Raw genomic sequence first — 11,823 nt, 5'->3', positions numbered from 1 at the left:
CCCCGTGTGTACGCTGTCCCCTTCCCAGTGCCCCCGTGTGTACGCTGTCCCCTTCCCAGTGCCCCCGTGTGTATGCTGTCCCCTTCCCAGTGCCCCCGTGTGTATGCTGTCCCTTCCCAGTGCCCCCGTGTGTATGCTGTGCCCCCGTGTGTATGCTGTCCCCCCCCAGTGCCCCCATGTGTATGCTGTCCCCCCGTGTGTGCGCTGTCCCCCCCAGTGCCCCCGTGTGTATGCTGCCTCCCCCCAGTGCTTCCGTGTGTATAGTTCACCCCGTGTGTATGCTGTGCCCCTCCCCGTGTGTATGCTGTGCCCCTCCCCGTGTGTATGCTGTGCCCCTCCCCGTGTGTATGCTGTGCCCCCCAGTGTGTATGCTGTGCCCCCCCCAGTGTGTATGCTGTGCCCCCCCAAGTGTGTATGCTGTGCCCCCCCCAGTGTGTATGCTGTGCCCCCCCCGTGTGTATGCTGTCCCCTCCCCCCTGTGTGTATGCTGTGCCCCCCCGTGTGTATGCTGTGCCCCCCGTGTGTATGCTGTGCCCCCCGTGTGTATGCTGTGCCCCCCGTGTGTATGCTGTGCCCCCTCCGTGAGTATGCTGTGCCCCCCGTGTGTATGCTGTTCCCTGGCCCCCCAGTGCCCCCGTGTGTACACTGTTCCGTGCCCCCCTGTGTATGCTGTTCCCTGCCCCCCAGTGCCCCCGTGTGTACGCTGTTCCCTGCCCCCAGTGCCCCAGTGTGTACGCTGTTCCCTGCCCCACAGTGCCCCCGTGTGTATGCTGTTCCCTGCCCCCCAGTGCCCCCGTGTGTACGCTTTTCCCTGCCCCTGTGTGTATGCTGTCTCCCCCAAGTGCCCAAGTGTGTACGCTGTCCCCCCCAGTGCCCCCGTGTGTACGCTGTCCCCCCCAGTGCCCCCGTGTGTGCGCTGTCCCCCCAAGTGCCCCAGTGTGTATGCTGCCTCCCCCCAGTGCTTCGGTGTGTATAGTTCACCCCGTGTGTATGCTGTGCCCCTCCCCGTGTGTATGCTTTGCCCCCCCCCCCCGGTGTGTATGCTGTGCCCCCCCGTGTGTATGCTGTGCCCTTCCCCCCCCCGTGTGTATGCTGTGCCCCCCCCCTTGTGTATGCTGTGCCCCCTTTGTGTGTATGCTGTGCCCCCCCTCCGTGTGTACGCTGTTCCTTGCCCCCCTGTGTATGCTGTTCCCTGCCCCCCAGTGCCCCCGTGTGTACACTGTTCCCTGCCCCCCAGTGCCCCCGTGTGTACACTGTTCCCTGCCCCCCAGTACCCCCGTGTGTATGCTGTTCCCTGCCCCGTGTGTACGCTGTTCCCTGCCCCCCAGTGCCCCCGTGTGTACGCTGCCCCCACCAGTGCCCCCGTGTGTCCGCTGTTCCCTGCCCCCCCAGTGCCCCCGTGTGTACGCTGTTCCCTGCCCCACAGTGCCCCCGTGTGTATGCTGTTCCCTGCCCCCAGTGCCCCCGTGTGTATGCTGTTCCGTGCCCCCAGTGCCCCCGTGTGTACGCTGTTCCCTGCCCCTGTGCCCTCGTGTGTACGCTGTTCCCTGCCCCTGTGCCCTCGTGTGTATGCTGTCCCCCCCCAGTGCCCCAGTGTGTACGCTGTACCCCCCAGTGCCCCCGTGTGTACGCTGTACCCCCCAGTGCCCCCGTGTGTACGCTGTACCCCCAGTGCCCCCGTGTGTACGCTGTACCCCCCAGTGCCCCTGTGTGTATGCTGTCCCCACCCAGTGCCCCCGTGTGTATGCTGTCCCCACCCAGTGCCCCCGTGTGTATGATGTCCCCCCCAGTGCCCCCATGTGTGCGCTGTCCCCCCAAGTGCCCCCGTGTGTATGCTGCCTCCCCCCAGTGCTTCCGTGTGTATAGTTCACCCCATGTGTATGCTGTGCCCCCCGTGTGTATGCTGTGCCCCCCCCCCAGTGTGTATGCTGTGCCCCCCCCCCAGTGTGTATGCTGTGCCCCCCCCCGTGTGTATGCTGTGCCCCCCTTGTGTATGCTGTGCCCCCTCCGTGTGTATGCTGTGCCCCCCCTCCGTGTGTATGCTGTGTCCCCCCTCCGTGTGTATGCTGTGTCCCCCCTCCGTGTGTATGCTGTGTCCCCCCTCCGTGTGTATGCTGTGTCCCCCCTCCGTGTGTATGCTGTGCCCCCCCTCCGTGTGTATGCTGTGCCCCCCGCCGTGTGTATGCTGTGCCCCCCCTCCGTGTGTATGCTGTGCCCCCCCTCCGTGTGTATGCTGCGCCCCCCCTCCGTGTGTATGCTGCGCCCCCCCTCCGTGTGTATGCTGCGCCCCCCCCCCTCCGTGTGTACGCTGCCCCCCCCGTGTGTACGCTGTGCCCCCCCTCCGTGTGTATGCTGCGCCCCCCCCCCTCCGTGTGTACGCTGCCCCCCCGTGTGTATGCTGTGCCCCCCCTCCGTGTGTATGCTGTGCCCCCCCTCCGTGTGTATGCTGTGCCCCCCCTCCGTGTGTATGCTGTGCCCCCCCTCCGTGTGTATGCTGTGCCCCCCCTCCGTGTGTACGCTGTGCCCCCCCTCCGTGTGTACGCTGCGCCCCCCCGTGTGTACGCTGCCCCCCCGTGTGTACGCTGCCCCCCCCCGTGTGTACGCTGCGCCCCCCCCGTGTGTACGCTGCGCTCCCCCTCCGTGTGTGCCCCCGTTTGTACACTGCGCCCCCCTCCGTGTGTACGCTGCGCGCCCCCCCCCTCCGTGTGTACGCTGCGCCCCCCTCTATATGTGTACATTGTGCCCCCCCCCTCCGTGTGTACGCTGTGTCCCCCACTCCGTGTGTACGCTGTGCCCGTTAATATTATTATTTATTATATTTCCTGCTCAGACGCTGACCTCCCCATGCCATGGAGCTTCCACAGCCTGCGGACCAGATTCAGGCGCTTCCTTGAGTTGCCTCCGCCACCGAGAAGGCAGAAAGAAGCCACCCGAGCCATCAGAGGAGCAGCTGCATCCAGGTAAATCCATCCCCCCACTGTCCCTGTATGTACCCTGTCCCCCACCCCACTGTCCCCGTGTGTACCCAGTGCCCCCATGTGTACGCTGTCCCCTTCCCAGTGCCTCTGTGTGTACGCTGTCCCCTTCCCAGTGCCCCCGTGTGTACGCTGTCCCCTTCCCAGTGCCCCAGTGTGTATGCTGTCCCCCCCCCCAGTGCCCCTGTGTGTATGCTGTCTCCCCCCCAGTGCCCCCGTGTGTATGCTGTCTTCCCCCCCAGTGCCCCTTGTATGTGCTCTGTCCCCCCCCAGTTCACCCGTGTGTGCTATGTCCCCCCCCCCCCCCAGGGCCCCTGTGTGTGCTCTGTCCCCCCCCCCCCAGTGCCCTCGTGTGTGCTCTGTCCTCCCCCCCCCCCCGGTGCCCCCGTGTGTGCTCTGCCGACCCCCCGGTGCCCTGTGTGTGCTCTGTCTCCCCCCCAGTGCCCCCGTGTGTGCTCTGCCCCCCCCCAGTACCCTCGTGTGTGCTCTGTCCCCCCCAGTGCCCTCGTGTGCTCTGTCCCCCCCCAGTGCCCTCGTGTGTGCTCTATCCCCCCCAGTGCCCTCGTGTGCGATCTGTCCCCCCCCCAGTGCCCTCGTGTGCGCTCTGTCCCCCCCCCAGTGCCCTCGTGTGCGCTCTGTCCCCCCCCAGTGCCTTTGTGTGTGCTCTGTCCCCCCAGTGCCCTCGTGTGTGCTCTGTCCCCCCCCCCAGTGCCCTCATGTGTGCTTTGTCCCCCAGTGCCCTCATGTGTGCTTTGTCCCCCCCAGTGCCCTCGTGTGTGCTCTGTACCCCCCAGTGCCCTCGTGTGTGCTCTGTCCCCCCCCAGTGCCCCCATGTGTATGCTGCCCCCCAGTACCCCGTGTGTACGCTGTTCCCTCAACCCCCCAGTGCCCCCGTGTGTATGCCGTTCCCTGCCCCCGTGTGTACGCTGTTCCATGCCCCCCAGTGCCCCTGTGTGTACGCCGTTCCCTGCCCCGTGTGTACGATGTCCCCCCCAGTGCCCCCATGTGTATGCTGCCCCCCCCCCAGTGCCCCCGTGTGTGCGCTGTGTCCCCCAGTGCCCCCGTGTGTGCGCTGCGTCCCCAAGTGCCCCCGTGTGTGCGCTGCGTCCCCCAGTGCCCCCGTGTGTGCGCTGCGTCCCCCAGTGCCCCCGTGTGTGCGCTGCGTCCCCAGTGCCCCCGTGTGTGCGCTGCGTCCCCAGTGCCCCCGTGTGTGCGCTGCGTCCCCCAGTGCCCCCGTGTGTGCGCTGCGTCCCCCAGTGCCCCCCGTGTGTGCGCTGCGTCCCCCAGTGCCCCCGTGTGTGCGCTGCGTCCCCCAGTGCCCCCGTGTGTGCGCTGCGTCCCCCAGTGCCCCCGTGTGTGCGCTGCGTCCCCCAGTGCCCCCGTGTGTGCGCTGCGTCCCCCAGTGCCCCCGTGTGTGCGCTGCGTCCCCCAGTGCCCCCGTGTGTGCGCTGCGTCCCCCAGTGCCCCTGTGTGTGCGCTGTGTCCCCTAGTGTCCCCGTGTGTGCGCTGTGTCCCCCCGTGTGTGCGCTGTCACCCCCCAGTTCCCCCGTGTGTACACTGCCTCCCCCAAGTGCTTTCGTGTGTACAGTGCCCCCGTGTGTATGCTGTCCCCCCCAGTGCCTCCGTGTGTATGCGCCCCCCCAGTGCCCCTGTGTGTGCGCTGCTTCCCCAGTGCCTCCGTGTGTACGCTGCCTCCCTCCAGTGCTTCTGTGTGTACAGTGCCTCCGTGTGTATGCTGCCCCACCAGTGCCCCTGTGTGTATGCTGTGCCCCCCCGGTGTGTATGCTGTGCCCCCCCGGTGTGTATGCTGTGCCCCCCCCCCCCCCCCCGGTGTGTATGCTGTGCCCCCCCCCCCGGTGTGTATGCTGTGCCCCCCCCGGTGTGTATGCTGTGCCCCCCCCCGGTGTGTATGCTGTGCCCCCCCCCTGGTGTGTGTGCTGTCTCCCCCCCAGTGCCCCCGTGTGTATGCTGTCTTCCCCCCCAGTGGCCCTTGTGTGTGCTCTGTCCCCCCCCCAGTTCACCCGTGTGTGCTATGTCCCCCCCCCAGGGCCCCTGTGTGTGTTCTGTCCCCCCCCCCCGTGCCCCTGTGTCTGCTCTGCCCCCCCCCCAGTGCCCTCGTGTGTGCTCTGTCCTCCCCCCCCCCGGTGCCCCCGTGTGTGTTCTGCCGACCCCCCCGGTGCCCCCGTGTGTACTCTGTCTCCCCCCCCAGTGCCCCTGTGTGTGCTCTGCCCCCCCCAGTGCCCTCGTGTGTGCTCTGTTCCCCCCCAGTGCCCTCGTGTGTGCTCTGTCCCCCCCCAGTGCCCTCGTGTGTGCTCTGTCCCCCCCCAGTGCCCTCGTGTGTGCTCTATCCCCCCCAGTGCCCTCGTGTGTGCTCTATCCCCCCAGTGCCCTCGTGTGCGCTCTGTCCCCCCCCACCAGTGCCCTCGTGTGTGCTCTGTCCCCCCCAGTGCCCTCGTGTGTGCTCTGTCCCCCCCCCCAGTGCCCTCGTGTGTGCTTTGTCCCCCACAGTGCCCTCGTGTGTGCTCTGTACCCCCCAGTGCCCTCGTGTGTGCTCTGTCCCCCCCCAGTGCCCCCGTGTGTATGCTGCCCCCCAGTACCCCGTGTGTACGCTGTTCCCTCACCCCCCAGTGCCCCCGTGTGTATGCCGTTCCCTGCCCCATGTGTACGCTGTTCCATGCCCCCCAGTGCCCCTGTGTGTACGCCGTTCCCTGCCCCCATGTGTATGCTGCCCCCCCAGTGCCCCCATGTGTATGCTGCCCCCCTAGTGCCCCCGTGTGTGCGCTGTGTCCCCCAGTGCCCCCGTGTGTGCGCTGTGTCCCCCAGTGCCCCCGTGTGTGCGCTGTGTCCCCCAGTGCCCCCGTGTGTGCGCTGTGTCCCCCAGTGCCCCCGTGTGTGCGCTGTGTCCCCCAGTGCCCCCGTGTGTGCGCTGTGTCCCCCAGTGCCCCCGTGTGTGCGCTGTGTCCCCCAGTGCCCCCGTGTGTGCGCTGTGTCCCCCAGTGCCCCCGTGTGTGCGCTGTGTCCCCCAGTGCCCCGTGTGTGCGCTGTCACCCCCCAGTTCCCCCGTGTGTGCGCTGTCACCCCCCAGTTCCCCCGTGTGTGCGCTGTCACCCCCCAGTTCCCCCGTGTGTACACTGCCTCCCCCAAGTGCTTTCGTGTGTACAGTGCCCCCGTGTGTATGCTGTCCCCCCCAGTGCCTCCGTGTGTATGCGCGCCTCCCTCCAGTGCTTCTGTGTGTACAGTGCCCCCGTGTGTATGCTGCCCCACCAGTGCCCCTGTGTGTATGCTGTGCCCCCCCGGTGTGTATGCTGTGCCCCCCCGGTGTGTATGCTGTGCCCCCCGGTGTGTATGCTGTGCCCCCCCGGTGTGTATGCTGTGCCCCCCCGGTGTGTATGCTGTGCCCCCCTCCCTGGTGTGTATGCTGTGCCCCCCCCCCCGGTGTGTATGCTGTGCCCCCCCGGTGTGTATGCTGTGCCCCCCCGGTGTGTATGCTGTGCCCCCCGGTGTGTATGCTGTGCCCCCCGGTGTGTATGCTGTGCCCCCCGGTGTGTATGCTGTGCCCCCCGGTGTGTATGCTGTGCCCCCCCCGTATGCTGTGCCCCCCTCTGTGTGCGCTGTGCCCCCCTCTGTGTGCGCTGTGCCCCCCTCTGTGTGCGCTGTGCCCCCCTCTGTGTGTGCGCTGTGCCCCCCTCTGTGTGTGCGCTGTGCCCCCCTCTGTGTGTGCGCTGTGCCCCCCTCTGTGTGTGCGCTGTGCCCCCCTCTGTGTGTGCGCTGTGCCCCCCTCTGTGTGTGCGCTGTGCCCCCCTCCGTGTGTGCGCTGTGCCCCCCTCCGTGGGTGCGCTGTGGCCCCCCTCCGTGCGTCCGCTGTGGCCCCCCTCCGTGCGTCCGCTGTGGCCCCCCTCCGTGCGTCCGCTGTGGCCCCCCTCCGTGCGTCCGCTGTGGCCCCCCTCCGTGTGTACGCTGTCCCCACCCCCTCCCTGTGTACGCTGTGCCCCCCCCCCCCCTCCGTGTGTACGCTGTGCCCCCTATATAATTATTATTATATTTCCTGCCCAGACGCAGACCTCCCCATGCTACCGCCGGGACTCAGTCGCTTCCACAGGCTGCGGACCAGATTCAGGCGCTTCATTGAGTTGCCTCTGCCACCGGGAAGGCAGAAAGAAGCCACTCGGCCATCAGAGGAGCAGCTGCACCCAGGTAAATTCGTCCCCCCACTGTCCCTGTGTGTACCCTGGCCCCCACCCCACTGTCCCTGCTTGTACGCTGGGCCCCACCCCACTGTCCCTGCGTGTACCCTGGCCCCCACCCCACTGTCCCTGCGTGTACCATGGCCCCCACCCCACTGTCCCTGCGTGTACCCTGGCCCCCACCCCACTGTCCCTGCGTGTACCCTGGCCCCCACCCCACTGTCCCTGCATGTACCCTGGCCCCCACCCCACTGTCCCTGCGTGTACCCTGGCCCCCACCCCACTGTCCATGTGTGTACCCTGGCCCCCACCCCACTGTCCCTGTGTGTACCCCCCCAGTGCCCCCGTGTGTACGCTGTCCACCCCAGTGCCCCCGTGTGTACGCTGTTCCCCCCCCTCCCAGTGCCCCCGTGTGTACGCTGTTCCCCTCCCCCCCCAAATGCCCCCGTGTGCGCGCTGTCCCCCCAAATGCCCCCTTGTGCGTGCTGTCCCCCCCCAGTGCCCCCGTGTGTGCTCTGTCCCCCCCCAGTGCCCTCGTGTGCGCGCTGTCTCCCCCACAGTGCCCCCGTTTGTGCGCCTTCCCCCACAGTGCCCCTGTGTGTGCGCTGTCCCCCCAATGCCCCCGTGTGTACGCTGTCCCCCCTCCCCCTTCCCAGTGCCCCCATGGGTACGCTGCCCCCCCTCAGTGCCCCCATGGGTATGCTGCCCCCCCTCAGTGCCCCCATGGGTACACTGCCCCCCCCCTCAGTGCCCCAGTGTGTATGCTGCCCCCCTCAGTGCCCCCCATAGTGTAATAGGCAATACGGTGTTTGCTATAAAGTGTAATGGGCAGTACAGTGTTTGCTATAAAGTGTAATGGGCAGTACGGTGTTTGCTATAAAGTGTAATGGGCAGTACGGTGTTTGCTATAAAGTGTAATGGGCAGTATGGTGTTTGCTATATAGGCCCTTATTCTGATCTGTGCGGATATTCCCGCATTCTTACGGAGCGGTCCGCACGCCACGGTGTTTTGCCGCATGCGGCCATCGTCCGTAGAAACGCCCACGTGTCCTCCGCATTCGGACGGACTCACTCTTTAAGAACAGGGCGTGTTTACGGACGACATACAAACCATGCGTGTGCGGGAGAAACACTCCGATTCGGCACGGTATTACAGAGTATTACAGAGTATGCTCGGGAATACCGCATCCGAACGGGAGCCAAGCGGTGCTACCGCACGTAAGCGGAGGATTTACGCCAAACAACCCACTATGAAGTATCTTCTGCAAGACATCACATGACCCACTTATTCAATTACCTATCCTCATAAAAAACTGCTTATTTGGAATTGGAATCAATTAGATTCCAATATATCCTTACAAGCATGCCTAACACATGCATAGCACACATTAACCCTTACAGCAATGTAAGTGCAATGCTTTGTATTACACCCTGTGTAAAAGATTATAATCAATCTACACATATACTATTTAAAGTGCAAATAAAACCAACAACTGTGAACTTGCATAAACAATTTTATTAATGCCACAATTAACATAATTTAAAAAATATAAAAATCAAAATTAAAGAAGCTGGTCCTTGAGGTCTGGGCGTCCCCGAAGAGCTGCTGCACAGGCCAAGGAGCCTACCAAGGCCAAACGTGGTCGGAAATGAACTTGTGGCCGCATTAATCTCTACCGTTATGTGTTCCCAAATCTTCCATTGTGCTGTGTGTGTCAGCTTCTTGTGTCCAATCACGTGCTGAGGGGAACCAGATGAGCCCTTGCTTCATATGTCCTTTGTGGTTCCCCTGTTGCCCTCTTGTGCCTGGCATTACTGTCAGCTGTACTTGAAGTGATGGCCATGGTACTATCTGGTGAAGTCCCCGGTTGTGTTCCAAATGAGTCTGCTGATGGTGCATATGAGCCAGCTGCAGGTTGGCCTGCTGCAGAAGGGCCAGGTGTAGGGTGCCCTGCTGGAGAATGGTCAGGTGCAGCTTGCCCTGCTGTAGAAGGGCCAGCAGCCTCCTCATTTCCCACTGGCTACATGTGCAGTGGCACATAGGAGGTGCTGGAGTCCATCTGTGTGCTATTATATTTGTGTTTTATTATTATTTATTTTGCTGCATTCCTGGCATGTTGTTTATAGTTTTGATGTTTAATTTTATGGTCATTGCATGACAGTGGCATTGAGTGTGACATGAATATAAATAAATGTGTTTACTTTACCCAAAATGTGTGGTTTCATGAGTACATGTCGAATACACATGTGTATTGCTAGTATTAATATTCTGTCATGTCAATTGTTAGCAGTTTTTAAGTGTGGGACAAGTACAGCATATGTGGGGGATTACTAAGGTTTCCTTGAAGCAGCAATGGTTTCAATTAAAGCACTGACAAGCGTCCTATTAGTGAGTAATGAGTAAAGGAGTAGATTGTATTGGGTTCAGGTGTTAATGGTTGTAGTCATTAGGCGTACGTTCGCCTACCGCATGAACGAGTGGTGTCCGCAAAGCAATAGTACACTTGTGGACACCGCACATTTCAGCCCTTTTTGCTCGCGTGCATTCGGAGTGGTTTCCGAATGTACGCCCCCCAACATAAGTGTACTCCCCCGTGTCCGCCCATGTTTCCGCCCCGTTTTGCCCACTTTGAAACTACGCCCATGTGTCATTCCGCATGACGCCCATAATACGCCCCTATTTCCCGACTGATTGCGGTGAACAGTTTTGTACGGGATTTGCCCGAACAGGTACGGTGTCAAGGCGTGGCACATGCGCGTTGCGTTCTCCACGCATGCGCAGACGCCGTAAAGACGCGATCCGTAAGAACGCGGTAAAGTCCGCATCAATCAGAATAAGGGCCATAGTGTAATGGGCAGTACAGTGTTTGCCATAAAGTGTAATGGGCAGTACGGTGTTTGCTTTAAAGTGAAATGGGCATTACGGTGTTTGCTATAAAGTGTAATGGGCAGTACGGTGTTTGCTATAAAGTGTAATGGGCAGTACGGTGTTTGCTATAAAGTGTAATGGGCAGTATGGTGTTTGCTATATAGTGTAATGGGCAGTACGGTGTTTGCTATAAAGTGTAATGGGCAGTACGGTGTTTGCTATAAAGTGTAATGGGCAGTACGGTGTTTGCTATAAAGTGTAATGGGCAGTATGGTGTTTGCTATATAGTGTAATGGGCAGTACAGTGTTTGCCATAAAGTGTAATGGGCAGTACGGTGTTTGCTTTAAAGTGAAATGGGCATTACGGTGTTTGCTATAAAGTGTAATGGGCAGTACGGTGTTTGCTATAAAGTGTAATGGGCAGTACGGTGTTTGCTATAAAGTATAATGGGCAGTATGGTGTTTGCAATAAAGTGTAATGGGCAGTACGGTGTTTGTTATAAAGTGTAATGGGCAGTACGGTGTTTGCTATAAAGTGTAATGGGCATTAGGGTATTTGCTATAAAGTGTAATGGGCAGTACGGTGTTTGCTATAAAGTGTAATGGGCAGTACGGTGTTTGCTATAAAGTGTAATGGGCATTAAGGTGTTTGCTATAATGCGTAATGGGCATCACGGTGTGTGGCATAGCTTAATGGTCATTATGGCATGTGGCCTTTTACTATATTGGATCATCTCATCGTGATCCCAAAATAAAACTTTATTGATTTATTAACAACAGTATAAATGATGTTAGAGATTTTTTTTTCAAAATTTAAAAAAACTTTCCTTTTTGAAAAATGTAAAATTTTGATTTTGACCATTTTTATTGAAATATATCCACATCTGAAGAAGGAACCAGATTCCGAAACATGTTATGAGGATGCCAACACTCTGACGGGAGGACTCTGCTGTAACACCATTGTATCCCCATCCAAAGCCTGTGCGGTGGTGCTTTCATTCCTGCTACCCGGGACCCACCATCTATAGCACTCAGCCCACCGCACCTCCCTGGAATGGTGAGATAAAAGTATCACCGCACCTCCCTGGAATGGTGAGATAAAAGTATCAGATTGCCCCGTCGTGTTCATTGTACATGCACCTTGAAACACCTATGCATTGTCACTTTGGAATTGAAAAATTGTACTGCTGCTGCACTTGCACTTTGTGTACCCTTTTGCATTTGCACTTTTTAAACTGTGATTTGTATGTTAAATAAATCTTTGTTCTGGTAAAATATTCCCCATTGTGGGTCCAGATTATTCACATATCCACTCCGGAATATTTGCGCCTAACCTGTTGACCTAACCTTCCATTGAGATATACTGCTGTTTATAACTCATATGAAAGCCCATAAATTAAACCTTGTCCAACTCTTTACCTCAATTTCATCTTTGAAGGCATATTAACTTCACAAACCAATGTACGTTAGCCTAAGAATTTGAAGTTCTCTCACATCCAAGCCATCAATAAATATACCAAATGCAATTGCAACATGGAATAGTCAGTTTAACGCCCAGCGGGGAATGTAATAGGGTGTGAGAATCCAAAACTGAGAGATTTTAGGAGAGTTTATGCCCTACAGTAAAGCTTCTACACGCTGGGTGTCATGCTCATTGCCAGGGGTTTCATGGGCTCGATGTCTTGCCTGTTGACAGAGGTTTCATGCACTGGGACGGGTGTCATACTCATTGCCAGGGGTTTGTAATGCTCACTGCCAGGGGTTTGAAATTCTAGTGGCCAGGGTTAATGCTTGT

At 59.8% G+C, this 11,823-nt stretch overlaps 1 long non-coding RNA gene across 1 annotated transcript; it reads left to right on the top strand.

The window, feature by feature from the left end:
* Positions 1-2,836: 2,836 nt before the first annotated feature.
* Positions 2,837-11,305, top strand: LOC146007224 (uncharacterized). Its single transcript, XR_014444290.1, has 3 exons — positions 2,837-2,960; positions 7,029-7,169; positions 10,919-11,305. It is a non-coding gene; the product is annotated as an uncharacterized LOC146007224 (long non-coding RNA).
* The last annotated feature ends 518 nt before the right edge of the window (positions 11,306-11,823 follow it).

Source organism: Crinia signifera, chromosome 6, assembly GCF_055691185.1.
Source record: "Crinia signifera chromosome 6, ASM5569118v1, whole genome shotgun sequence".
NCBI classification, from domain to species: Eukaryota; Metazoa; Chordata; class Amphibia; order Anura; family Myobatrachidae; genus Crinia; species Crinia signifera.
Note: the sequence above shows the minus strand (reverse complement) of the source record. Positions and strands in the feature narration are given on the sequence as shown.